The 26,713-nt window shown below is 39.3% G+C and overlaps 1 protein-coding gene across 1 annotated transcript in view; it reads left to right on the forward strand.

Moving 5' to 3' along the window:
* The first annotated feature begins 24,622 nt into the window (after positions 1-24,622).
* The window catches only part of LOC116165795 (tachykinin-like peptides receptor 86C), an 82,324-nt gene continuing 80,233 nt past the window's right edge, over positions 24,623-26,713 (forward strand). Inside the window, exon 1 of the mRNA XM_031480476.1 lies at positions 24,623-24,686. The gene's annotated coding sequence lies outside the window, so the exon portion shown is untranslated. The remainder of the gene's footprint in view (positions 24,687-26,713) is intronic.

Raw genomic sequence — 26,713 nt, forward strand, 5'->3', positions numbered from 1 at the left:
AGGGCGTCGTAATATGAAGTGACATCAATATCGTAACACATTCTGTAAAATTGTTCATTATTAAACTTCCGAAGGTATTTTCGTGTCTAAAAATATGAGATATCGATTTTCGGGATGAGACGCTAAAGGGGGAAGACGTTATCGTCAATGTAATAATTCATGGGACGTTGATAAAGGGCTAAAGTTGGACGAAAAGAACGATTCGACGCATTAACTCTCTATTCCGCTGTCGCTTTTCGCCTTTAAGCATTAGTGTTTCGCCGCAATTGGTAAGAATGCGTAAATTCGTTGTAGATATCGATCTAATTATGATAACGTAATACTGGACGGGTACATTTATTAAGGGGTGCTGAAAGCCGTACCAAAAAAGCTTGGAGGGAAATTAATTCGTACAGACAAAACTATGAAATCACATTTTATTGTACGAAATGAGCTCCTTCGGCGCAGTGTAGAAGAAAAATTAGCATTCTTGCCTACCAAGACATCAGGATGGCCGAAAGGAAATTTACCGTATTTGTAAGGCAAGAATGAGACATCATAATTATAGAATTTCCCTCTAAGGCATATTTCTCTTATGGTATCAGTATCTCGTATTGTGTTCTCCGGATAATCAATTCTCTTATTACATGCATGGATTGAAATATTAAAAAAATGGGTAATTTTCATTGGCCGTTATATTCTCCTGAAACAGTTTTCTTTTCTGATATACATTTATCGTATTAAAAACATTGTATAAAGAGGAAAACAAGCGAAATTCATTTGCAGATAAACTTTCTCGCTTAAATTAATTATTTATTAAGGTCACAGATAACCGAGATTGTACAAAGTTGAATAACAAGCGCAATTCGAGGTTATTTTTCCGATACAAATTTGTCTCTTAAAAATTATTGAATGAGAGAAACCGATTGAAGGGGAAATATTCCTTTTGAACCACAGAAATACAAGAAGGTGGAAAATTAATAAACCTGGTTCTCGTGACTCAAATTTTTCTCCTAAAATTATTGCATCAGGATAACAGAGGGGATGCAAGAAGATAAAATATTGATCAACGGGCATCTCTTACCTGTTCATGGCCGCTTAATAGGCTCGAACGGGGCGCCTAACATTTCAAAGGAAGCGTTAAAACGGACTCTAAATAGGTAGAAAAAGGACTCGATGGGGACGGAAAAATGCTAGACGATGTAAAGACTCGTAAATAAATCTCGACAGACGGGACGAGGCCTCGAACGGCAAAAAAATCTCCAAAGGGGTGTTTAGTGAGTCCGAAAGAAAAGCGAAGAATAGGCTGGCACGAGATGGATTCTTCCTGCACAACGTCAATATAGAAGAGAAGTTTTACCCTTGCATTCCTTACCTACCTACACATCAGGATGCTCGGCATTTGCCGTATTTGTAAAGGCAAGAAAAAGGCGAGCACACATCATAATATTATAGAAATGAACATTGTGTCCTTCTAATACAAATGTCTCTTATCGTGTAAATATGAGCGGTTGTCAGGATCACAGAAATGATCCCTTCTCGCATATGTCGAATTTTTTTTCTGGCCTCAAAAAAGGCAGTGTATAACCTTCCTTTTTTACCAAAAATCGACTACACCAAAATTTCTCGGGAAAACACTTTTTCTTATTAATTTGGATGCGTAGAATCCAAATCAATTCGTACTTTTTCGATCAGACTTCTCAATCAAAGGTTATAGACTAGAAACCAATGTCGAAAAAAAATTCAAGGGGCTGTAACTTTTGAGCTAGTAGCCCACTCTTGGAACTGTTTGAAATTATGGATTCTACAGGCAACATTTTATAAGAAAATGTTTTTTCCCGGTCGATCTGAGACAATTTTTTTTTCTGGCCTCAAAAAAAGGCAGTGTATAACATTCCCTTTTCACCAAAAAACGACTACACCAAAATTTCTCGGGAAAACACTTTTTCTTATTAATTTTGGTGCGTAGAATCCAAAACGATTCGTACTTTTTCGATTAGACTTCTCAATCAAAAGTTATGGACTAAAAACCAATCTCGAAAGAAGATTCAAAGGGCTATAAATTTTGATCTAGTAGCACAATCTTGGAACTGTTTGAAATTATGGATTCTACAGGCAACATTTTATAAGAAAATGTTTTTTCCCGGTCGATCTGAGACAATTTTCTTTCTGGCCTCAAAAAAGGGCAGTGTATAACCTTCCTTGTTTACCAAAAATCGACTACACCAAAATTTCTCGGGAAATAACTTTTTTTTATTAATTTGTGTGCGTAGAATCCAAATTAATTTGTACTTATTCGATCAGACTTCTCAATCAAAGGTTATAGACTAGAAACCAATTTCGAAAAAAAACTCAAAGGGCTGTAACTTTTGAACTAGTAGCCCAATCTTGGAACTGTTTGAAATTATGGATTCTACAGGCCACATTCTATAAGAAAATTTTTTTTCCCGGTCGATCTGAGACAATTTTTTTTTCGGGGCTCAAAAAAAGGCAGTGTATAACCTTCCTTTTTTACCAAAAATCGACTACACCAACATTTCTCGGGAAACACCTTTTCTTATTAATTTTGGTGCGTAGAATCCAAAACAATTCGTACTTTTTCGATCAGACTTCTCAATCAAAAGTTATAGACTAGAAACTAATTTCGAAAAAAAATTCAAAGGGCTGTAACTTTTGAACTAGTAGCCCAATCTTGGAACTGTTTGAAATTATGGATTCTTCAGGCCACATTTTATAAGAAAATGTTTTTTCCCGGTCGATCTGAGACAATTTTTTTTTTGGCCTCAAAAAAAGGCAGTGTATAACCTTCCTTTTTACCAAAAATCGACTACACCAAAATTTCTCGGAAAAACACTTTTTCTTATTAATTTTGGTGCGTAGAATCCAGAACGATTCGTGCTTTTTCGATTAGACTTCTCAAGCAAAAGTTATGGACTAGAAACCAATTTCGAAAAAAAATTTAAAGGGCTGTAACTTTTGAACTAATAGCGCAATCTTGGAACTGTTTGAAATTATGGATTCTACAGGTCACATTCTATAAGAAAATTATTTTTCCGGGTCGATCTGAGACAATTTTTTTTTTGGCCTCAAAAAAAGGCAGTGTATAACCTTCCTTTTTTACCAAAAATCGACTGCACCAAAATTTCTCGGGAAAACACTTTTTCTTGTTAATTTTGGTGCGCTTAAAACAAACAAGAAACCCCACCCATCTTCGAGCTCACTTAAATTGAATAAACACCCTGTACATTAATCTCAAATGAAAGCTCCCACACCTATCGAAAATTCCGCTGTATCAAAAACTATAAGGCGTAAGTTGGATTAATATAAGGAGTGTTAATCCAACTTACGCCATATTATAGTTTGGATACGGCGGAATTGTCGAGCACCCCGTTAATGAATTATAAAACGAGCCCTAACGCGCAAACAGAATCACATTCATTAAGCTAAAAGAAAATTCCTTTTAATGCGATTGCACAACTTTCAATGCCTAAGAATGTGCTTCATTGAATTTACGTGAAATTACTGCACATCTACACAATGAAAACATCTCGTACGCACAACTTACAGTAAAAAACAAATACAGTCCGTCCCCGAACTGACACATATCCATACAATTATTGCGCAAATTTAAACAAAGGGACTCCCAATTCAAATTTATGAAACAAACACCATTATAAATTGACAGACAAACAAAGTGTTTATTAAAAGAAAAACTATTGAAGCGATTTTTATCAAACTAATATTGAATTGTCATTTATGTATGTGTAAGTAGAAATACGTTAAAAAATAGTTATTTGTTTCATTAGTACAAAAAATGTCAGTTTTCGGGACGAGGAAGATAGTTGCTGGACGACGCGTTAGCGGAGTCCAGCAACCTTCCGAGTCCCGAAAACGCATTTTTTGTACGAATAAAACATAAAATTTTTTCTCCAACCCCTTTTACTTCAAATTATATTCGAATTTAGATTCAGTCACAGTTTCACTACTAGTATAAGAACTTCTGCTTTCTTGTCCTCACGTGTCATGCCACTCTAGTTTTTAAGTTAACTTATAACCTTTCGTTCTTACTTCTTACTTCTCACCTCTCGCGACTTTGTAGGGAGCAAATCTTGAGGTAGCATGTTCTGCCGTTTCTATAATCTCTGGCGGAGTGCAATCCATGTCGCTATCAGTTTCAGTCATTTTATTGTATACACAATTAATATTGTTATATTTTGTATTGAAATAAAAAAAACTTACCATACAGTTTTTTAATTAAAATTAATTGCAATTAACTTTTTCAAATTTTGAATTCAAAATGACAGATATAGTGCAATGGGTCTGAAGTAGATGGCGTTACGCGCGACGGCGGGTTGTATACGTATTAAAATTACGTTCACGGAATATGTAAATTACGTTACACATGGTTTAAAAAAAATAGCGAGCGTAAATTATTTTCAATACATGTACATACGTATAGGTAACATCATTATCTGCATTGAATATGCAAAAATATTTGATTTGTATGTATAGAAATATCTTACAACCTCCAATGTAAAACGATGTCAATGTGACATATCTCCGTGATTGTAATTTTTTAATTGGCCAACTTTCAAGGTCAATTTCTTTTTGGTAGTAGGACCAAAAGTATCCACTTTTTGTACAGTTGCCATGGTGAAAGCGATTAATCCGCAAAACGTCAATTTTAGGTACCGAACACTGTCACAAAATAGCGTCTTATTCAGGTGGTTGGAGAAAAACACCATTTATCAGGTACATTAGAGAAAGTGAAGATGTAAATTATTTTTGTAGTACATTTCTCGTCACCTTTGGTTCGTTATTTTCTTTGTTATAGATTGCTTATTGCTATAATTATTGGTTTCACCGACGGAGGTCGTGCAAAGGTGTCTTTTTTTTAATTTCTCTTAGCGCACGCAGTCTCCCTTGTGCATAGGCGCCATTAGAGTTACTCGACAGATTTTTCAGCCTTTTTTTTGGGGATTTTTATTGGTGCTGTATTAAGTTTAGTGAAGTTCTTCGTTTGTTATCTTTGGATTCAATATTGCGCAAGGAAGATTCATCTTATCAAACCAAGAACGACGCTAGATGAGTTTCTACCTTACCGGCAGATCCAAGTGAAATTAATCACCATGATACCAAAATCTTGTAGGTTTCAAAGTGACAAAGCACAAAATCCTTAAGTTTTTGGAAGTCTTGAAAGAAGCCATTGGTGCATTGAAAAATTGAAACCATGAAACCTTTCAAGCATTTAAACCTGGACATGTCTATTTGTAGCCTTGCGGACTTGAAACGTTTGGTTTATTGAATCGTTTTGACCTTTTTGGGATTGAAAACCCTGAAGGTTTGGTCGCAGCCTTGACTTGCGTAAGACCTATAGCTTGAACTATTTTGGGGATCAGCGCACGCGTCCCAACTGTTTTCCACCTTCTAAAACTGAGGCATTGTTTCAATATTCATAAGACCGGGTCTTAATCCATTTTCGTATTTCAGCACCCGCGAATCCCTCTGCCATATCATTGTTTATTAATTTAAAACCATACTTTGTTTCCGTGCCTCGTATATGTTTTTGTGTCCAATATGCGATCAATACCAGGCCTTATGTATTTTTAATGAGCGGACACTTACAGATAATAAACGTAGAATAGAAGCGTAAATAATTAATTAGTCCATTTGCGATGACAACACAATAACCTAATGACACAGTAATCTGGGCCTTTAGCGGCGTAGTTCTCCTTTCGAGATAACTCCACGTTCTTGGAGAGGCGATTATCATGGAAACGACCGAGAAAAAAAAATGCGAGAGATCGATGAAAGAGTGTATAAGGTAAACTAGACGCTTGCGAAAAAAAGGGGCGTTTAGGGTTTCCGTAACTAATAGACGGACTTCTGAGTGGTGGCGTCGGAGAGTAATTTCGAAGTTATCCCTCTAATGGAAGTTGTAAAACACGGATCAATCCTCGTGAACTAATAATAATCGAATGGAAGCCTTCGTTTATTTACATATTCAAATCACGACCAGAATATTAGACCTACATACTCTCAAAGCTGCAGTTTCGCAAGATGCAAACTATTCCCTTGGAATTCCAGATCATTTCAGAATACTGAATTACAATGTAGGGATTCTGATACCAGGAATTTTGTAATTTTGGAATTGGCAGACGTTAGGGTACTCCTAAAGGCTCACGAGACCTCTTTTAACATTCTACAGAGCACTTACAGGCTCAACATGGCTTTTTAAGGGTGTCAAAGGAAAAGGAGCGAAACGTGGTGTCGCAACAGAAACAAAAAAAAATCGATTCGCTTATTGGGTGAAACAGAGTAACATTCGATGGCGCCCAACTGAAAACGTTTCCATATAACTTTCCATATACTGGATATGCCAATGAACCTACCGTCTGTATTGGGGAGGGGGGGGGGGGGCACCGGTGGTCCATCTACCGAAGTCCTTGTTAACAGAGGATAAAGACTTCTAGGTCAAACGTTTTGTGAGAGGAAATGTTAATGGGGGGGGGGGGGTCTTGGAGTTACGGAAACCCCCCAGGTAACACATGCCCCCAGCTCCACCAAAGTAAAATGCCTCCGGGCCCCCACCCCCGGTGCTCGATTCACCGAAGTGCCTACTTCTTAAAAGGGGAGGGTATGACAATTTTTCTCCCCAAAAAATGATGAGGCTAGGATAAACGTTCTGTGGAAAAAACGTTACTGGAGGGTATCTAATACCCCCAGCCCTTTGATAATCCCTACCAAAGAAAACTCGAAAACCGTTTTCATGCATCCCTTAGTAGTTCAGGACCTTTATCGTACCTTCTTGGATGTCAATAGAACTAACGTGTGCACTGGGGGGTATCATACCCCCCAAACCCCCCGAAATACTTCTAAAAGAAGAGGATATCACAATTTTGTGCCAAACAAAAATATGAAATTTTTAGGCTGAACGTTTTGCAGAAGAAAATGTTACCGGGTGGTCTTGGGAGGATGAACCCCCCCCCCCCCAGGTAACACATACCCTCAGCAAATGAAAGTTCAGTGACGCCCAGCAAAAAAAACTCGAAAACTATTTCCATATAGCCTTCAGTAGCTCAGCGCTGTCTGTACCATACTACTAGATGTGTCAATGAAACTAATGTGTGTACGGGGGAGGCCGGGGGTTCACACCCCCACCGATCCGGTGCTACATCTTCCGAGGTACTTCTTAAAAAAATGGATATGACATTTTCTCCCCAAAGAAATTATGAGACCAAACATTTCGTAGAAGAAAAGGTTACCGGGGATGGGGGGTGGGGGGTAATAGAATACCCACCTATCACATTTCCCTAGCAAAGTAAAATTCGATAACGCCCATCAAAGTGGAACCGTTTCCCTATAAAGTTCAGTAGCTCAATGCATTCTGTAACTTACTAAATGCGCTAATGAAACTAAGGTGCGTGTCTAGAGAGGGAGGGGGGGGAGGGTTCATACCCCCCAGGCCCATGGGTGCGAGCTACATGCTTCTTAACTCGAAAACCATTTCCATATATCTCTCAATAATTCAGCTTTTTCTGACTGAAACTAATGTGGTTACAGGAACGGGGGGAGGGGGGGGGGGGAGACTTCATATCCCGCATGACTCTAACAAAGGAAAATTCGGTGACTCCTACCTAAAAGAAACTCCAAAACCGTAGCCACATGGCTCTCAATAATTCAGTACTTTTTAATTACGAGACCAAACATTTTGTATAAGAAAAAGTTACCGGGGGTGGGTGGTGGGGGGTTATAGAATACCCGCCTATCAAATTCCCCTAGGAAAGTAAAATTCGATAACGCCTTTCAAAGTGAAACCGTTTCCCTGTAGTTCAGTAGCTCAATGTATTCTGTAACTTACTAAATGCGCTAATGAAACTAATGTGTGTCTGGAGGGGGGGGGGGGGGTTCATACCCCCAGACCCACAGGTGCGTGCTACATACTCCGAAGTACTTCCTAACTCGAAAACCGTTTCCATATAGCCCTCAATAATTCAGTACTTTCTGACTGAAACTAATGTGCTTACATGACGGGGGGGGCTTCATACCCTGAATGGCAAAGGGAAATTCGATTACTCGTACCTAAAAGAAACTCCAAAACCGTAGCCACATGGCTCTCAATATTTCAGTACTTTTTAATGACGAGACCAAACAGTTTGTAGAAGAAAAGATTGCCGGGGGTGGGGGGGGGGGGTATCAAATACCCACCTATCACATTCCCTTAGCTAAGTAAAATTCGATAACGCTCATCTAAGTGAAACCGTTTCCTTATAAAGTTCAGTAGCTCAATGCATTCTGTAACTTACTAAATGCGCTAATGAAACTAATGTGTGTGTGTCTGGACGGGGGAGGGTTACATACCCCCCAGATCCACAGTTGCATGCTACATACTCCGAAGTACTTCCTAACTCGAAAACCGTTTCCATATAGCTTTCAATCATTCAGTACTGACTGGGGGGGATTTCATACCCCGTATGACTCTAACAAAAGAAAATTCGGTGACTCCTACCTAAAGGAAACTCCAAAACCGTAGCCATATGCCTCTCAATAATTCAGAACTTTTTAATTTTTTAATTACGAGACCAAACATTTTGTATAAGAAAAGGTTGCCGGGGTTGGGGGGTGGGGGGTTGTAGAAAACCCACCTATCACATTCCTCGAGGAAAGTAAAATTCGATAATGCCCATCAAAGTGAAACTGTTTCCCTATAAAGTTCAGTAGCTCAATGCATTATGTAGCTTACTAAATGCACTAATGAAACTGATGTGTGTGTCTGGAGGGTGGGGGGTGCAAACCCCCCAGACCCACAGGTGCGTGCTACATACTCCTAATTCGAAAACCGTTTCCATATAGCTCTCAATAGTTCAGTACTTTTTCTTACTGAAACTAAAGTGGATACAGTGAGGGGGGGGGGGGATTTCATACCCCGCATGACTCTAACAAAGGAAAATTCGGTGACTCCTACCTAAAAAAAAACTTCAAAGCCGTTGCCACATGGCTTTCAATAATTCAGTATTTTCTCTGACACCTTACGAGATATGCCAATCAAACTAACGTGTGTACTGGGGGGGGGGGGGGGGGGGGAGTAAAAGTAAAATTCGATAACATCCATCAAATAGAAAGTCGAAAACCGTTTCCCTATGACGTTTAGTAGTTCAATACTTTCTGTACCTTCCGAGATATTGCAATAAAACTAATGGGGGGAGAGGGGTATATGCCGCCCATGACGCCAGCAAAGGAAAATTCGGTGACGCCCTGCAAAAAGAAACTGGAAAAGCGTTTCCATATGACCATCAATAATTCAGTAGTTTCTCAGGTATCTTACTGGACCTGTCCATGGAACTAACGTGTGTACTGGGGGGTGTTGGAGCCCCCTAGAACCGCCGGTGCTCCATCATACGAAGTAGAGGGAAGAGAGAGGATATGACAATGGTTTCCCTAAAAAATCATGCTAAATGTTTTGTGAAAAAATATGTAACCGGCGGGAGGGGGGGGGGGGACATATATCTCCAGTAAAGTACATTTCGAGGACGCCGAGCAAAAAGAACCTCGAAATCCATACGCCCCCCCCCCTCCCCGGCTGCATCCTCCAAAGTACTTGCCAAAGTAAAAGAAAATGCTGCGGGGGTTCTGGGGGCATAGCATATAGGTACCCTCCTGCAGTGTAAAATTAGAATGAGGAGCCGAAATAGTATGCCGGAGAAATGGCAAAATATCAACAATCTGAGGACACGTAAACAGCAGCTACTTTCAAAAGAGTGAAGAAGTCAGTAGTATGCAGACACAATCCCCACCACTTGCCTTATCCCCACCTCTTGCCTTTTGGAAACTCATTCCCTAAGTAGTTTTGAGTTCGGAGTATCCGCTATCGAAGCGGAGCGAGAATTCCTTACCAAGACCATTCAATGCAACTTAATTCCCTAATTAATGTTCGTAATTAATTTTTTCATTTACCATCAATTCTTCTTTACCCAATTTCTGAAAGTTCTAAAGGCATAAAGTCCTGAAATGAGATCGTAAGAGGTAACTTGGTTATAATTATAAACGTTTGTACTTCTGTACTTTCACTATGCATTGAAGACATCACTCACCGCGGACTTATACTATTTATCACGTCTACATCGATGTTGAGACTGAAACTCAGCACAATTCAAGTTGCTGACGTAGCAAACAAAAATCTAGATAATTCTCGAAACAACATACCCTACTCCATTTATCGTCGGTGACTAATCCTTTATCAACTTGATGGCGCCTTGATGTCGCTCTAGAAAATCTCGATTTTTATTCGTGTGTCTGACTTTGCTCCTATACTACGTACCGACTCCAGATTTTCGTCATACGTACAACCGAATGCAATTTTGATTAGTACTGTTTCCGACGAACTATTTGAATAGGATCTCTTGGACCTTTAAGAAACTGAGTTGGTTTTCCTTAAACTCTCTCATAAATGGACTGCACCTACAGACCCTTACAAATCGTAACGGGTTACCAAAGCTCAGATGCCAAATACCATTATAGGTTATTAAGAGCCCTTAAGGGGCCTATTAGAGGTTGTAATAATCATTCTTGTGTCGCTGGTTTTGTAAAGAACACCTCTTGATGGCAATGTTTTGCCTTTAAAAGTGTCTATAGATTTATTTGGTTGGGAAAACGTCACACGGTTTTGCCTGAGTACCTCGAGGGTGAGTTTTACGGATTTCTACGGTCAAAAGCTGGGGGTTGGCGCAAGAAATTTATTGTTATTTTCACTGAGAAGGGCGTGGAAACATAAAAACGTGATCTATAAAGGGTGTATTTACTTTGAAGTTGAGGATGCTCATCTCACGAGGGTTCTCAAAGGATGATCCGTGACAAAAACGCCCTTAAACCGGTGTGGTTCAAGTAAACCAATTATAATTTACTTCATTCGTTAGCGCTATAACGTACTTCGAGGGCGACCTTTTGTTTTCAGGATAACCGCTGAAGTGGAACATTCTTGGGAACTGAATGAAAGGGTATCCGTGCCCTTTTAGTGTATGACCACAGCCAGCTTGCCGGAAACGTAATATTTAATGCGCGCCCTTTCGCGCGCGTCTGGTTTCTGCCTGTGTATATCACAATTCCGGTCGCTAGGACATTGTTAATTATGTAGAAAAAGTGGAGATAATCCACAACAAACAGAAATACTCGATTACGCTTTTATATCGATTCTTTCCTTATCATACGCTATTGATTGAGTTTGGTAACACCACGCACAAGAGCGGCATGGAAGAGGAGCCTGATGACGACCCTAAGGATCGCGGCCGAAACCTTATCTGGAGACCTTACCGGTCCTCGAGTTTAATCCCTAGGAACGCACCAGAACATGATGCCTCGACGAAACTGTACACACGAAACCGGCCGTTTCCAATGGAACGAGACGCGTCGCTCCCTTGTCCCGGCACGTGGAATACTAACAACGGTTTCGCATGGAACTCGGGGCGTGCGCCTGCGGATATCAGGAAAGAATGATACCTATCCGTTATGGAAATTAAGCATCCACTTCTATTTGTACGCCGACTTTGATTATACTTTGGCGAAGAGGAAATCTAGCGGAAGATATCTTTTAGAATAATTCCATTTATTTCACGTCCTCCTTGACACTCTGTTTTGTATTTACGACGAAGTTGGATCTCTATTGCTTCCGAACTTTTGGGGAAGTCTACTCTGTAATATTCAAATTGAATTCTTGTCTAAACTAAAATTGAGTTTTGGAATACGCGGTTTGTGTTTGTTGTTTAGATCCACCCCCGGCAGTATTTTGAAGACGCTCTGTTCTGCTAAAAACCAAATAACGTTTGGAGCAGGATAAATAAATGTACGCTGTCGACTCCACGTCAAGCGAGGCAAACTTTTGAATTAAACAGGCATAATTGTCTGGAGCTTTATGGGGAAGTAACCGAAACCATCCCCACTCCCCGAGACTTCAAGAAAGTTCGAGGAATGGAATGGCGATTTATTTTTAAGGCACAAAGCGCATTGTTGAGCTTGTGGGAACACGAACTCTGGATTAAAAGAAACTTGGGAAGAACTTGATGACTTTTAGAACGGTTCATGAGGGAATTGCGTGCAGCTTTCGGGAGACAGCTTAAAGAGTTACAAAAAAGGTAGAAACGGATGGGGATGAAAACTTGACGCTATGTAAATTATCAGAACAGTGTTGCCGTTGAGACGCTACTAGCAGCGGTTAGTTTGGGTACATTTTTTGTTGAAGTTTTTTTTTGGAAATGTGGAAATGAGATTTGATGATCATATTGAGCTGAGAGGTGTTGTGATTTTTGGCTGTCGAACTAAAAAAGATATGTCGTATGTCAATTAAACTTAAGCTTCAATCGCCTACCAACCTGCATCTATCTCCATCTCTTCTTCAAAGATTAGTCTCACATTGGATAAGTTCGTATGTTCAATAACAAAATATTGCATGCCATTTTCCAAAGCTCGTCCAGCTCTAGAACCGTTCAAAGATCTCCTGCGTATTCTAGTCTATGCCCTTTCCAATGCATTTCAAATGCTTCTCCAATCTTTGAAAAGTGGTCCAGCTCTAGTAATGAGAAAAACTGCAAAGATGTTCATAATTAGTCTGTTTACACAAAACCGTCTATGCCCTATCCCAAGCGTTCTTGGAGCTTTCCAAAGCTTTCTAGTCTAATCGAGTTTTGGAAGTGTCCATATGTTCAAAGAAGGTCAAGGTTCAATCCCCCAGTATGACGTTCCCTCCTAACCCTCTTAGAGCCCTTTGAGCTCTTATGGTTATTTTTGAATAAAGGTGATAGATTGTTCAATATCACTGTCGCTCTCAGGAGGGGGGGGGGAGTTCTATCTAAAATTTATTTTTAGCTTTGATCATTTTCCGAAAAGGACATCGATTTCACTTTCTTTTTCTTATATCATTTCCTTATTTTGTTATTTTTATGTTTTTATCTTTTTATTTTCTTATTTTCCTATTTTCCCATTTTCTTACCTTCTTACCTTCCCTGGTAGGTATTGTATTCTACCGAGTACTATGTTGCCCCATGGAATACTAGCCAGAGAAGGAGACATCCATGGCGTTTCCCTAAAAATGGTCAACAGAAAGTCAGGGGCGGGGCTTTAACAATTTTGGATGGGAATGTAGCTCTAGAGCCTGGGGCGATTTAGTGAGATAGATTGCATTTTCTGAAAAATGACCACCAGAACACAGAGGGCTCTAAAAATTTGAGGTAGAATGCAGTACCGGGGGGTCTGGGGAATACCCTCCAGGAAGTGAGAATAATAGCCTTTCTTTAAAAATGATCATGAAGGTACAGAAATTTCTAAAAGTGTTCGGAGAGAATGTCGTACCGGGAGATCTTACTTTCTTATTTTTCTATTTTCCCATTTTCCCATTTTCTTACCTTCTTACCTTCTTACCTTCATACCTTACCTCTTACCCTCGTACCCTCTTACCCTCTTACCCTCTTACCCTCTTACCCTCTTACTCTCTTACCCTCTTGCCCTCTTACCTTCTTACCTACTACCTTGTTACCTCCAATACCATCCATAAAGTGTAAAAAAGTTCCAGATCTCCTCACCTTTCTTACGCACCGCTGCATACGCACCTTTCAGAGCGTCTTCCAAAGCACTCAATATTGGTCCAACTACTTCAGGCGCTTGCCCAACCTTTGAACAGTATTCCAGGCTTAACAATGAGCAAAAATGCAAAGTTTTTCTGATCTTATTAGTACAAAACCGTCTATGTCCTATCGCGAGCGCTCTAGGAGTTTGTCAAAGCTTAGTCCAGCTCTGGAAATGTTTCTATGTTCAAAGAAGTTTAAGGTTTCTTATAGGTTTTTAAGAAAACGCTGTGTATTAGGCGCTTAAAAAAACTTTGATCGCTGACACATTTTTGGAACGGTCCATAAAGTTCATAGAAGGTATGGATAAAGACTGTATATGCTCACTCCAGAGCATTCCAGGCCCTTTGCAAATTGTTCAAAACTTGAACATAGTTTCAGAGTACAACGTTTTCCGTAACACAAAGCTTTTCCTTTCGTCCTTTTCCTGGCGATTTTCAAAACTTGTTGACCGCTTAAGGGTCCATAAGTTCAAAGAAGTATTCCGTTTTCCAAAGCTTTCTAGCACCAAACTCTTTCTGCGACTGGGTATTCCAGGCGATTTCAAAAACATTTATGGCTGGTACAGCTGTGGAACGGTTCATAAAGTTCCCGACACTTATGAAAATATGAGAAGCAGATATACACTTTCTTCCGTGTCTGTGATCCCTCCCCCCTTCGCCTACGCTTCAGAGCGTTTATGTGGTAAAACCCCCTGTGAGTTCTCGTGACCATAGTTATATGAGTAAAGACGGTCATCTGGCTTCCATAGCCCCAGACGTCTTCTCTCTTCTTCCCTGAAGGATATTCCATGGGGAAACGTAAAAAAGGAGAGGTTCATGGCCTTCCTTAAAAACGATGAACAGGGAGCGGAAGGCGTTAACAAGCTGAAAAACTTCATCAAAGCGTGGAAGGCTTGAGGGAGGCCGTAACTAGGGTGGGTTTTCCAGATCTCCCGGTAGGGCATTCTCTGCGATCCATTTTTGAGCTTTCTGTAAGTTCATGATCATTTTTAAACAAAGGCTATCATTCTCAGTATCTCTCATTCTGGAGAGTGTTCCCCAGACCCCCCGGTACTGCATTCTACCTCAAATTTTTAGAGCCCTCCGTGCTCTGGTAGTCTTCCAGAAAATACAATGGATCTCACTTTCTCCTTCTGGAGGGGGGGATTCCATACGCCCCAGGTCCTAAAGCTGCATTCCCTTCCAAATTGTTAAAACTCCTCCACGTTCTGATGACCATTTTTAGGGAAACGCCGTGGATTTCTTCTTCCCTGGCTAGTATTCCATGGGGGAACTCGGGAAGGGAAGACTGATGGGAAGGAGGAGCGTGGGAAAAGAAAGATTCATGGCATTTGCTGATGAGAGTCTCATACTAGCTAGTCACCTCCTGGACTTTTCGCTCGCATTTTTTCTGTACTTACATTGTTTTGTGTCTCCTTTTTGCTTCTCTTTTTTCGCCTTCTTCAGGCTTCCTTCACTCTTGAATTTTTGGCCTCCTTCATGTATCCTTCCACCAATCTTCCTCAATAAGTCCTTCTCATACATTACTTCGTCTTGCTCTTGCCCCATTTTAATCTTTCTCGTTCTTTCTTTATCTACTCTTCGCTCCACCCGTTTCATACGTTCCTTCTATCCTTCCCACCCTCTTCCACTCCCACATTTTTCCGTTCGAAGAAGTAGGAAAATGTGTTAACGAAATTGAGAAGAAAAGGTATGAGAGAGCGAAAAGACACTCTCCCTCTTTTTTTGTGTCTCCTTCCATTCTCTTTAATCTCTTGCAACTGCAACTTCCACAAGGACCAAATCGTGTCTACAGTAATCTTTGACTTTGATCCGGCACCACTGATACTGGATTATGAGAAACCTTTCTCCAATCCATCTTCTTCGCCCTCCTCCTTATATCTTCATTTTTGATCGGTAATAGGACCAGGCGTTTTTGCTTTTTATGCTTCTCTTTCACATTTCTTCAACTGTTTTAATTGATTTCTTCCTCATTACCTTTGATTTGTCCTCTGTAGCTTTCTGATTTAATCTCTTTTCGCTTCTTCTTTAACCTACTTCTGTTCTTACTATTCGTTTTCTCCTTCGCCTCTTTACTTTTTTCTACGTCTTTCCCTTTCTTTCTCTTTCGTTTTCCTCTTTCGATATGATGTCACTCAAATGGCGCTCCTCAATATCTGGTTAGATGATACATTGGTGCGGTGCTTTTGGCAAGGAAATTCAAAAAGATCTTTTCGACTTTCTCCCTGTCTCTTCTTTTCCTGCCTTCCCTGTAACACTTTTCCATCATTTGGTTCTTGCGCTTCTTCGTCCTTCTTCTTGTATTCCATGTTCCTTTCTACCAATGGCATTTGAGAAGAAGCGTACGTTACAGTTCCTCTCCCTTACGCACCCTCTTTACTCTCCTCGCTGTAGCAAGTTTGTTGCTTGTAACTCCTTTGCTCTTAGGCTCTCACATCGCCGGCTTCTTTGCAGTGCCAACCTAGCTTCTCTCTTCTTCTTCGTTCTGGTATTCTCATTCTTCTTTTTTTCTATTTTTCCTTCTCGTATTTGCCTCCTATCGTTGTATTCTCACCATGACATGTCCTTCTTTTACCTATGTCTTTTCGCTTTCTCATCCCTTTTCATCTCAATTTCTTCAATTTTCCTACTCCTTCTCACTTTACTGTTCATTTTCCACTCTTATCCACATCAGGTGGTCGCCAAAGTCAAAGGAGGGGCTAAGAGTATATAAAGAAAGAACCCGAAAGTTTATAGTGGGGTGTATGAGAAGGACTTATTGAGGAAGATTGGTGGTAGGATACATGAAGGAGGCGCCCGTTCCTCTAGGATAATAAAGGATAGATCACCGTTTATCCTACGTTTCTTCACCTTCCCTACCAGACCCCTCATGTGAAAGAAACGTTTTCCATAAGCTCGTCCTGAAAACAGGATTTTGCCTCTGGATCCGCTTCAAGATGGTGGCCGTGTCATCCGGGAACCGTTGGAACCGTCCTCTCTTTCAAGGAGCCTGCCCCATTACCGAACCCCCTTTGAGGCCCCGGCTTGTTGGTCCCCTCTGATCGTCTATACGATTCCCACGAGTAGTGCTAGAAATAAAGGGAAAATCAATAGTCTTGTTCAACAATGTTCATGAGCCCAAGGAAAATTCTAAAAGGGAAAACGTAGCACTGGGTGACGGGGGGAGGGGGGGGGGTCTTCCATACCCCCCATCTCGAGGGGCGATCACCCTCAACATTGTAAGATCCCTACGCACTCTGGTGATGATTCTTGAAGAAATGCCACCTTCCACTCCTTTTCTCTCTCCCATTCCATACCCATCGTACCCCCTTCTCCCTCAAAAGTGACATTAGACCGTGGAGGGGCTCTAGCTTTATTGGAAGAGTATGTAGCTCTGGGGTTTGGAGGGTATGGAATATCCTCCCCGCTCCAGAACGGGTAAGAAAGATTGATGGCCTCTTCTAAAATATTATCGTCAGAGCACAGAGGTCTTTGGGGTAGAACGAATTACCGGGGTGTTAGGGGGGTTTGGAATACCTCACAGTGAGAGCATGATAGCATATCTTGAATAATTACCGTGAGATCACAGAAGGCTCTGAAAGGGTTGGCAGAAAACGTCATACTCCCTTAACCCGCACTATGATGGTTATTTTTGAGGGAATGCCATCAACCTCACTTTTTCTCTGTCTCTTTTCCCCCCTGGGAGTAGTCCATGCCCCTTCCAGACTACCTGAATCCACGTTCTCCCTCAAAAATGTTATAATCTTTCGCGCTCTGACAATCCTTTTGCTACAATTTTCCACCATGCCAATATGCCATATATCTTTTCTTCCCTAGAATACCACCCAGTGCTACGTTCCCCTATGAAATACCAGCCAGGGAAGGAAAAATCGATGGCGTTTTCTAAAAAATGGTCATCAGGCCGCGGAGGAGATCTAACAATTCTGGAAGAGAATGTAGCTGCGGGGTATGGAGAGTTTGGGGTAGAACGCAGTTGGGGATCCATGGAAAGAGATAGCGAAATTGATGACCTTTCTTAAAAAATTACCATGAGAGTACAGATGGCTGTAAAAGGGTTGGGGGGAGAAAACGTCTTATTGGGGGATTTGTAAGACCCTCCCCCCTTTCTACGACACCTCACAACAGTATTAGGAGCTTCCGCGATCTGGTAGTTGAGCAAATGCCGCGAAACTGTTCTTTTCTGTCTTTCTCTCTCGCTCTCTCTCTCGCCCCTAGGAACTACATTCTCTCTCAAAAGTGTTAGAGCCTTTAGCGCTCCAACAACCATTTTTTAAGAAAAGGATACGAATCTCTCTTTTTTACGCTCCTCGATGCCATCAATCATTCCCTGGAGGGTATTGAAATCTATCCAGTGCTACGTTCCTCCATGGAAGAAATCGATAACTCTGGAGCCTGGTGGGTATGATCATGAAAACAAACCCAGGAGGCTCTAAAAAGATTTAGGAAGAATATCGTACCAGACGATCTGGAAAACCCATCCCAGTTATGGCCTGCCTCAACATTGTCTTCCACGCCCTCCTGGTGCCGCGTTCTACCCCGAATAAACGCTCATGGGAGCACGAATGGCTCTAAAGGGTTTCAAAAAGAGCGTTGGAAAGCGGGGGGGGGGGAGGTACAGAGAAAGAAAACTATCTGCTTCTCATATTTTCAGAAGTGCCGTGAACTTTATGGACCGTTCCAGAGTTGAATCAGCCATCAAAGTTTTTGAAAGTGCTAGGAATACCCTAAAAAGGGGGTCCGTTAACTTGGCCCCCCCACTGAGAGATTTCATAGTCGTATTATTTTGAAATGAATGCGCTCGTTATGCGCTCATATGCGCCACCGATAATAACTCTTGCGCCATTATCGTTTTTTATAAATCCGAAAAAACATTTGGGGGGGGCCAAGTGAACGTAGCCCTCCCCAGTACACATTTTGTCCCTTGTAACTAGGTCACCTGATAAATTTGGTTATGCGCTCAATTGCGCCACTTGAATTAAAGCTAGCGCCATTACGGTTAAGCCGTGACAAATTTTCAAAAAGTGGGGGGGCCAACTTAACGTTTTTAAAAGTTACTTTTTTTAACATCTTTTCATACGAAATTGTACTCTCAGGTATGCGCTGAAATGCGCCGTAAAAAGATATCTTTGCGCCATTATTGTTTTTTGGATATCCTTAAATATATTTGGGGGGGGGGCCAAGTGAACGGAATCCCCCATAACGCATTTTGCTACCGGTATTTGTGCCACTTGATACATCTGGTTATGAGCTCAATTGCGCCACTTGAATTAAAGCTAGCGCCATTACGGTTAAGCATTAAAAAAATTTTAAAAAGTGGGGGGGGCTAACTTAACGTTTTCAAAAGTTATTTCCGGAAGTTACGTTTTTTAACATGTTTTTTCTACCACATCGTACCTTTCATCATGCGCTAAATGCGCCGTAAACAAAAATCTTGGCGCCATTACAGTGTTTCAGAAACACTATACAGGGTGTTTTTTGGGAGCTTTAGTTAAACGATTCTGGGAAAGTAAAATAGGTAGGTTTTTAAAAATTTGTATTTAGGAGTTACTCCGAAGGCCGAATCGATGTAAAATATTATTTCAAAATGGACGCACTTCCGGAAATAACTTTTGAAAACGCTAAGTTAGACCCTCCACTTTTTAAAAATTTTTTATGGCTTAACCGTAATGGCGCTAGCTTTAATTCAAGTGGCGCAATTGAGCTCATAACCAGATGTATCAAGTGGCACAAATACCGGTAGCAAAATGCGTTATGGGGGATTCCGTTCACTTGGCCCCCCCCCCAAATATATTTAAGGATATCCAAAAAACAATAATGGCGCAAAGATATCTTTTTACGGCGCATTTCAGCGCATACCTGAGAGTACAATTTCGTATGAAAAGATGTTAAAAAAAAGTAACTTTTAAAAACGTTAAGTTGGCCCCCCCCCCCACTTTTTGAAAATTTGTCACGGCTTAACCGTAATGGCGGTAGCTTTAATTCAAGTGGCGCAATTGAGCGCATAACCAAATGTATCAGGTGACCTAGTTATAAGGGACAAAATACGTACTGGGGGGGGGGCTACGTTTACTTGGCCCCCCCAAATGTTTTTTCGGATTTCTAAAAACGATAATGGCGCAAGAGTTATTATCGGTGGCGCATATGAGCGCATAACGAGCGCATTCATTTCAAAATAATACGACTATGAAATCTCTCAGTGGGGGGGCCAAGTTAACGGACCCACAAAATTTTAACTGTAACCTCTGTTTATTTACTAAAGTTATTATGTTACATTTATATAAACAAATTTAAACTTGTTAAAGGCACTGACCGACATACATACGACACCCGAGGCAAGCATGACCTTATAGAAAATAAAAGTATTCATTCATATTGCAAAAATCGCCTTTTAATGCAGGAATTCGTTTTTTTAACAAACTCCCAGCAAGGGTCAAAAACTGCGAAACAGCTGTTAAATTTAAGAGAGAGCTAACACTCGTTTTATTACAAAAGTGTTTCTTTCCACTGGGAGAATTTGAAGCCTTCTGCCTTTAAATGTTGTACTGTCTTTCCATTTTGGTTTATACAGGGTGTCCCTAAAAGGTCTGTACAACGGGCTGCCAGGGGTTCTTGGTATCAAAATAGGACGATTTAACCCAACTTACCTCTATCCAAAAGTGCTTCGGTAAGGCGCTATCTACCGCCAAAGATTAAAAAAAAAAATCGTTATTTTTATTTTATCGGAAAATGGTTTTGCCGATTAAAATGAAATTCGGGATGTGAATGTCTAATGTAGAAAGGGTGATATCATCGTTTTGATTGTAGTTGCTATGTAGGTGGTAAAATGCTGACCATCCACATCTGAAGAGGTCTAAAACTTTTTAACTACTATTTTGACGGTTCTGAATTTTTAGACACTGATAGACAGTTTACTTGCAAGCATTTTTTGTCTCTTGATGAATATCGCCATCTGTGATGTTTTACGAAAAAAAAAATTTAGGCATGATGAATGGCATGCACCATACATGCGATTGTTCCTCAAAAATCATAAGTGCAAGCAAGAAGACGTCTTTCAACAGCCGCAAACGTTTGATGGTTTGGTACACGACGATTTGGAAACCTGTAAGTATACTCTCTGACGCATTGGCGACAATTTCCACGACAGTATCCAAACACTAATAGCATATCAGTTAACTCTGCGTTACTGTATTGAAAGGCCATATTACAATTTTAACAATGAAATTTTAAGTCTTCAAGCAAAACGTAAATTGTTAAAGTTTAAGAAACATCAAACCAAAATTACGCCACTCTAAGGTTTCACAGCCATCTTCTGATTTTTTGAGGAACAATCGCATGTATGGTGCATGCCATTCATCATGCCTAATTTTTTTTTTTTCGTAAACCATCACAGATAGCGATATTCATCAAGAGACAAAAAATGCTTGCAAGTAAACTGTCTATCAGTGTCTAAAAATTCAATACCGTCAAAATAGTAGTTAAAAAGTTTTAGACCTCTTCAGATGTGGATGGTCAGTATTTTACCACCTACATAGCAACTACAATCAAAACGATGATATCACAAAAACCCTTTTTACATTAGACATTCACATCCCGAATTTCATTTTAATCGGCAAAACCATTTTCCGATAAAATAAAAATAACGATTTTTTTTTAATCTTTGGCGGTAGATAGCGCCTTACCGAAGCATTTTTGGATAGAGGTAAGTTGGGTTAAATCGTCCTATTTTGATACCAAGAACCCCTGGTAGCGCGTTGTAGAGACCTTTTAGGGACACCCTGTATATCTGTACCTGTATCCTTTAACTTATTTGTCAATCCTGTACATGTTTGTTTTATACATACTATATGTATGTCTTTTTTACTGACTTGATCAATGCCACATACTTTGGTCTATGATCTAATAAAGTTTATTATTATTATTATTATTTTCATCGCGTAAAAATGAGTTCGTCTCTTTTAGGCTTTTAGATGTTTTTATAATGAATCCCGGATTATGCGTCCAGATTGCATTTATCGTATATAAAAGAGTAACGTTTCTTGAAGTTGTAAAATGTCTTCTGAAAGTACGATCTTTACATGAATTTTTATTGTACAAAACTAAATCTAAAATCAATAGTCATCAAATTAATGAACGTTCATTTGCTACACAGAGAACACTTCTTGCTTAGCCGACTAGTCATACGTCCTGCCTGATCCACTTCACCATTTTCGGTTGGCTGATTAGATGGAGGCGATCCTGAAATAGTCTTCGCATATTTTGATGGTAATGTTCAAATAGTACGGTAAAGGGTGCGATACTTCATATGGGCCAACGCCCTCATTCATTTACACTTTACAAATAAAAAATGAAAACACAGTATGTCATTGTCAGTTTTTTCATTTTACGTTGTGATGAAACTTGTTGTCTCATTTCGCTTCCCCATATTACGTCAGCTTACACATTTGTCACTATAGAAGCTTAAAATTGTATCCGAAAGCTCATAGATTATATAAGCTCTGCTACATCTCTGTTACTTTATTCTTACATTCTTACATTTTATTAATCTAAAAGGTATTAGAAGTTATAGTACGTTAACGAGGATGTGATTATAGTTCTTGATTGTTTTAGCGTTATTCAAAGGCCATTACAAATTAACTAAAAAAAAACGAACAAAAATAATATTCAATTTTGCGATTTAGGGGTGTAAATTTATAAACTTTATATTTTTTATGAAAAGTTAATTGGTATTCACGCTTCCAATAACCATAAATCACCCTAATCAATTCCAAAGTGTAAAAGCGCCTTACGAAATTGCCATGAAATTTATTGCCATGTATTTTTATGCAATAAATAATAAGAAGCGGTCTCGTTAACAGCGTACCTATCCAAAGCAAAACTTTCGAAACATTCTCCATCCTCCTTAACTAAAGAGCTCTACAAGGATTAGAACAAATGACGACCTCGACGTCGACGTAGTAATATTGTAGGTGACATCCCAGTAATGATATTTATGTATATTTTATGGTCATAAATATAATAATTGTGTGAGTTTAGGTAACACCCTAGAGATGTCTCATTTGTCTCATTGCTACGTAGATTACTTTCATTAGTGCAAGTCCCAGTTGCTTCATTTTTCTCTTGTGCTTCGGAATAAATGGCATGGCAACTTTGAGCCACGCTTGATTAAGCATTGAATGGTATATTGAAATCAACGTATAAAATGGAAACGATTTTACTGCGCAAAATTTATGGGAGTAGGTGGCGAGTTTGGAGTTTAAATTTTATTACGAGTAAAATTTTATCGTAAGCGTTACAGACAAATTCCATAGTTCGGAATTTTACGCATCAAATAAATGTTCATGGTAAGTGAATCTCAACGAGTAATTGAGTGACATATCATCAATTTGTACTTTTTGATGACGCTATTAAAGCTTGTATTTCATGCCGTTTTTGATATTTTCCCATTAGCTGCGGCTGAAAGCCGCTCAACGATTACGATACAGTTGTGCGCTTAGCATTAATCCTCTCCTTCCTTCGTTCATTCCACTCTTTCCTTTTCTCTCAATTATGAAGCTTACTTCTCCAAAAAGATTGGATACAAAATGTTAACCTTAGGGGTAACTGTAAATAAGAATACTTTCAGTTTTAAGATGCCACGGAATCTAAATCGTAAAGTTGATATAATTTAAATTAGGTATGTAGGAATACCAAAATGTCCATTTTTCTGCTACATTTTATAAATTCATGAGTGAACTTAGAGCTTGTAATTCCAGTCCCTTACGTTTTTCCGGCCCCACATAACTTTTTCACGATGAAATAGGTTTTCAAATTCCTTTCAAAGGATGCGTTACCTATTCAAAATGGTAAAACTGATTTTTCCCTCTTTTACAGCCCTTACTTATTCTCTTCTCTTTTACAGAGATTAAATTATATGTCACTTATCAGGTGTCCCCAAACGTGAATTGGGGTTTCCTGTTGAAAGATATATAAAATTTCTCGTAGATCAGAATTTTCATTCGCATTCCTGTTTAGGGCTATAGTAGCATTTTGGGGTAGGAATGTAAGGAAAATCGGAGAGTGCATACTCAACAAGTTACGAAAATAATCGTAAACGGTAACCATACAGAAGCCGCTATATTTTTTGGGACACGAGTAGTCGCTGCGGACTCATGGTCCGCAGGGGTTATATACGACCCTACAGGGTTAATTTGGAGACCAGACTTCGGCAACGCTGCGGTACTAAACTTCGCCCTTCATTTGAATGTTTTGGAATAAATCTTTTCTTTTTTTGAATAATAATTATTATTATTACTATAAAAAAATATTACAAAAAATATAGTAAGTAAACGCTTTTTACATTTTTGAAAGTTTATAATAATGTACATACTAAAAATAAATAAATTAACTCTAATAACTGTTTAAAATAACATAAAAAGTAAGCTTATTTTCATTTACCAAGAGGCCCTTTGGATACATCTAATACTTACGGAGCGGACTGTTAGCACTGATGTTTTATAAGGGCATTGTCAGAAGGCAACAAGAGCATGAGAGCGGTGGGGGTCTAAATAGTCGCGCAATTACAAAAAAATCAATCGTGCGGGTGCGGAGCGAGAGTCCGCACACGATCACTGTAGGGTAACAAAAATTGTATTTCCCCATTAATGCCTTTTATAAAAAAAATTAGTTACTTACCCCAGCCAAATTCGTTTTCGACCATTTAATAAAAATGATGACAAACCGTTATTTGCAACAGCACCTTCTGTTAACATTTCGAAAAATTCTGTTGCAACTAAGAAAGTGGGCTCTGGATTTGACATACACAATGTATTTCGACGTGGGGTTTCAATTCACTTGTGTAAGAGTTAAAACTTTAGAAACAGTGCCCCCCCCCCCCCAACAACAACCTTGGGGAAAACCCGCGGTCTGACTGCGGTAACACCTAATGGCGTGAGCTAGTATTCGGTTACCTTCCTGCACCTTAACATCGTTTTACTTTTGCCATTACTTCTTTCTCTTAAAGTTACGCGATTAGGGTGATAACTGTACATCTCTCTTTTCATATGCGAAACTGAAAAAGTAACGATTTTTCAAACATGACTTAGGATAACGTTATTATGTAAGTAAAAGTTTATTGTTTTACTGCTTGCTTGCTTACTTCTTCATGGCAAAATTTTGAAACAACAACGAATTTCAAAACTTCTTCCCAAAACTTAAAAACCACCTCGAATATCTTATTTTATCCAGCATCCAAGACCACGACTTGGGCAAACCCCAGAGCAATGACTGAGAAATCCCGACGCATATGACCTTGGGAAATCCCAGCACAATGACTTTGGGAAATCTCAGCCGCATGACCTCGGAAAATCCCAGGGCAGTGACCTTGGGAAATTGTGACGTCAACAAATTCAAGATGGCGCAGGGTGTCCCTTTTCTACTGTGATAATTGGTAAATTTATGTCTCTCCCATACCCATATCTCGTAATTCGTATTATATTATGGAATGTCGTTTATCTGTATAATACGAATAATATAATAATGTCTTTATTTGGGGATTTTACAAAAGAACAGATCCAACAAAAAAGTGAGAAAAAAAATAGTCTAAAGACGAAGAGGTTTTGATTCCACCCATCCCTATGATTCCGAACGACATACCACTCGACTTTTTTTCTTATTATTTATTTCAGTTCGAATTTAATATTCATAGCTAAAGATAGGAAAAAGTCTGTCGAGCAAACTAGTTATAAATAGTCAGTAATACCGTTGTGTAAAGAATCGATTTCTACTCTCAACGGTAATACTATCTTTGAACATTTGCAGTGTTGTGACAAATTCAAGTAGGAGTTGTGTATATGTTAATTACTTACGAATACTAATGATCTAATTAAAATTAAGCATACATTCGGAGGTGTCTATAAACCTATCTCCGGAATAAGTAGGTAATCCTATCTCACGTCATTCATCGAAAGTAAGAAAGTTATAAAAAGCAAGAAGTAAATAAATGTTTGAAAGGTATTTTGCTTCAGTAATCACTAACATTTATTTTATATTCAAAGCTTACATCAAACTATGTAAATTGCTCCCAAGAACTAACAAAGTGTGTAATAAACATTAAACTTTCCATGTGAAATAAGATAGAATCAGATCTCCTAGAATAGATAACACAGAGAGAGCAATTGTAATTACTAAGTACCTACTTAAAAGTTTTTGATTTGTTTTTGTATGATTAGGTACCTTGTTAAAGTTTAGAGTCATTGAATTCCTAAAATATTCTCCCTTCGGTTACAAAAGCGCTCTCCTCGGCGCTCTCTGTGTTATTATTTTATTAATGATATTATTTGCAAAGTTTAAGCCTAAATTTCAAAGTAGACATGATTGAGTTTATCTATCAAAAAGCGTACTCCTCAACATCAAATTTCTTCTGACATCTGTTCTAAATTTCTGGAATTTGAACTTTAAAGCGACATTCGCGGACATGTCTCATGAATGTTGAACGTAATCAATTTCCTTGAGGGTTTATAACTGAATAAATTCTTGCCTTCTAAATCCGTTTTTCAAATGTCACATTTAAAGTAGGACATTATGTGGAGCGGAACAATTTCATGTTGAAATAATTTAAATGCGCTTTTACGTGATCAATTGGGCACCCACTGCCCTTGTACCGAACAACTCCAATACTAATTCGAAATTACACATATAGCAATATTTGAGTATTAATTTTCTTCTTCATCATCATCACCGTCGAAAATTTGCAATTCAATATTATTATCGTTGTCAAGGACATTTGCTTCCAGATCTTCCAGAATTTCGGGGTCAAATGCACTGTCGTCATCGAGATCACTTTGATAGGGTGAAGCGTTAAGGCACGCTTGTCCATTACACTGGCCGCAAGCTATAGAACATTGCAACCCCGATTTCCTGCATCCACAGCGTGAACCACAACCATTCTTGCAGTTGCAAATTATTGTACTAAGCAATTCATTTGGACTTACGGTTAACCTTGAATTAGACTGTAAAGTGTAAACCACTAAGCGCCGCGCGCTCACCGTCATTTATCTCAATAACCCTTGAGTATACAGAAAAATGTTTGGGGTAAAAGTTGTAGATAATTTTATTCCCTACACTTTTTATAATAAGCACAAATGG

Source organism: Photinus pyralis, unplaced genomic scaffold (assembly GCF_008802855.1).
Source record: "Photinus pyralis isolate 1611_PpyrPB1 unplaced genomic scaffold, Ppyr1.3 Ppyr1.4_LG3a, whole genome shotgun sequence".
In the NCBI taxonomy this organism is placed as follows: Eukaryota; Metazoa; Arthropoda; class Insecta; order Coleoptera; family Lampyridae; genus Photinus; species Photinus pyralis.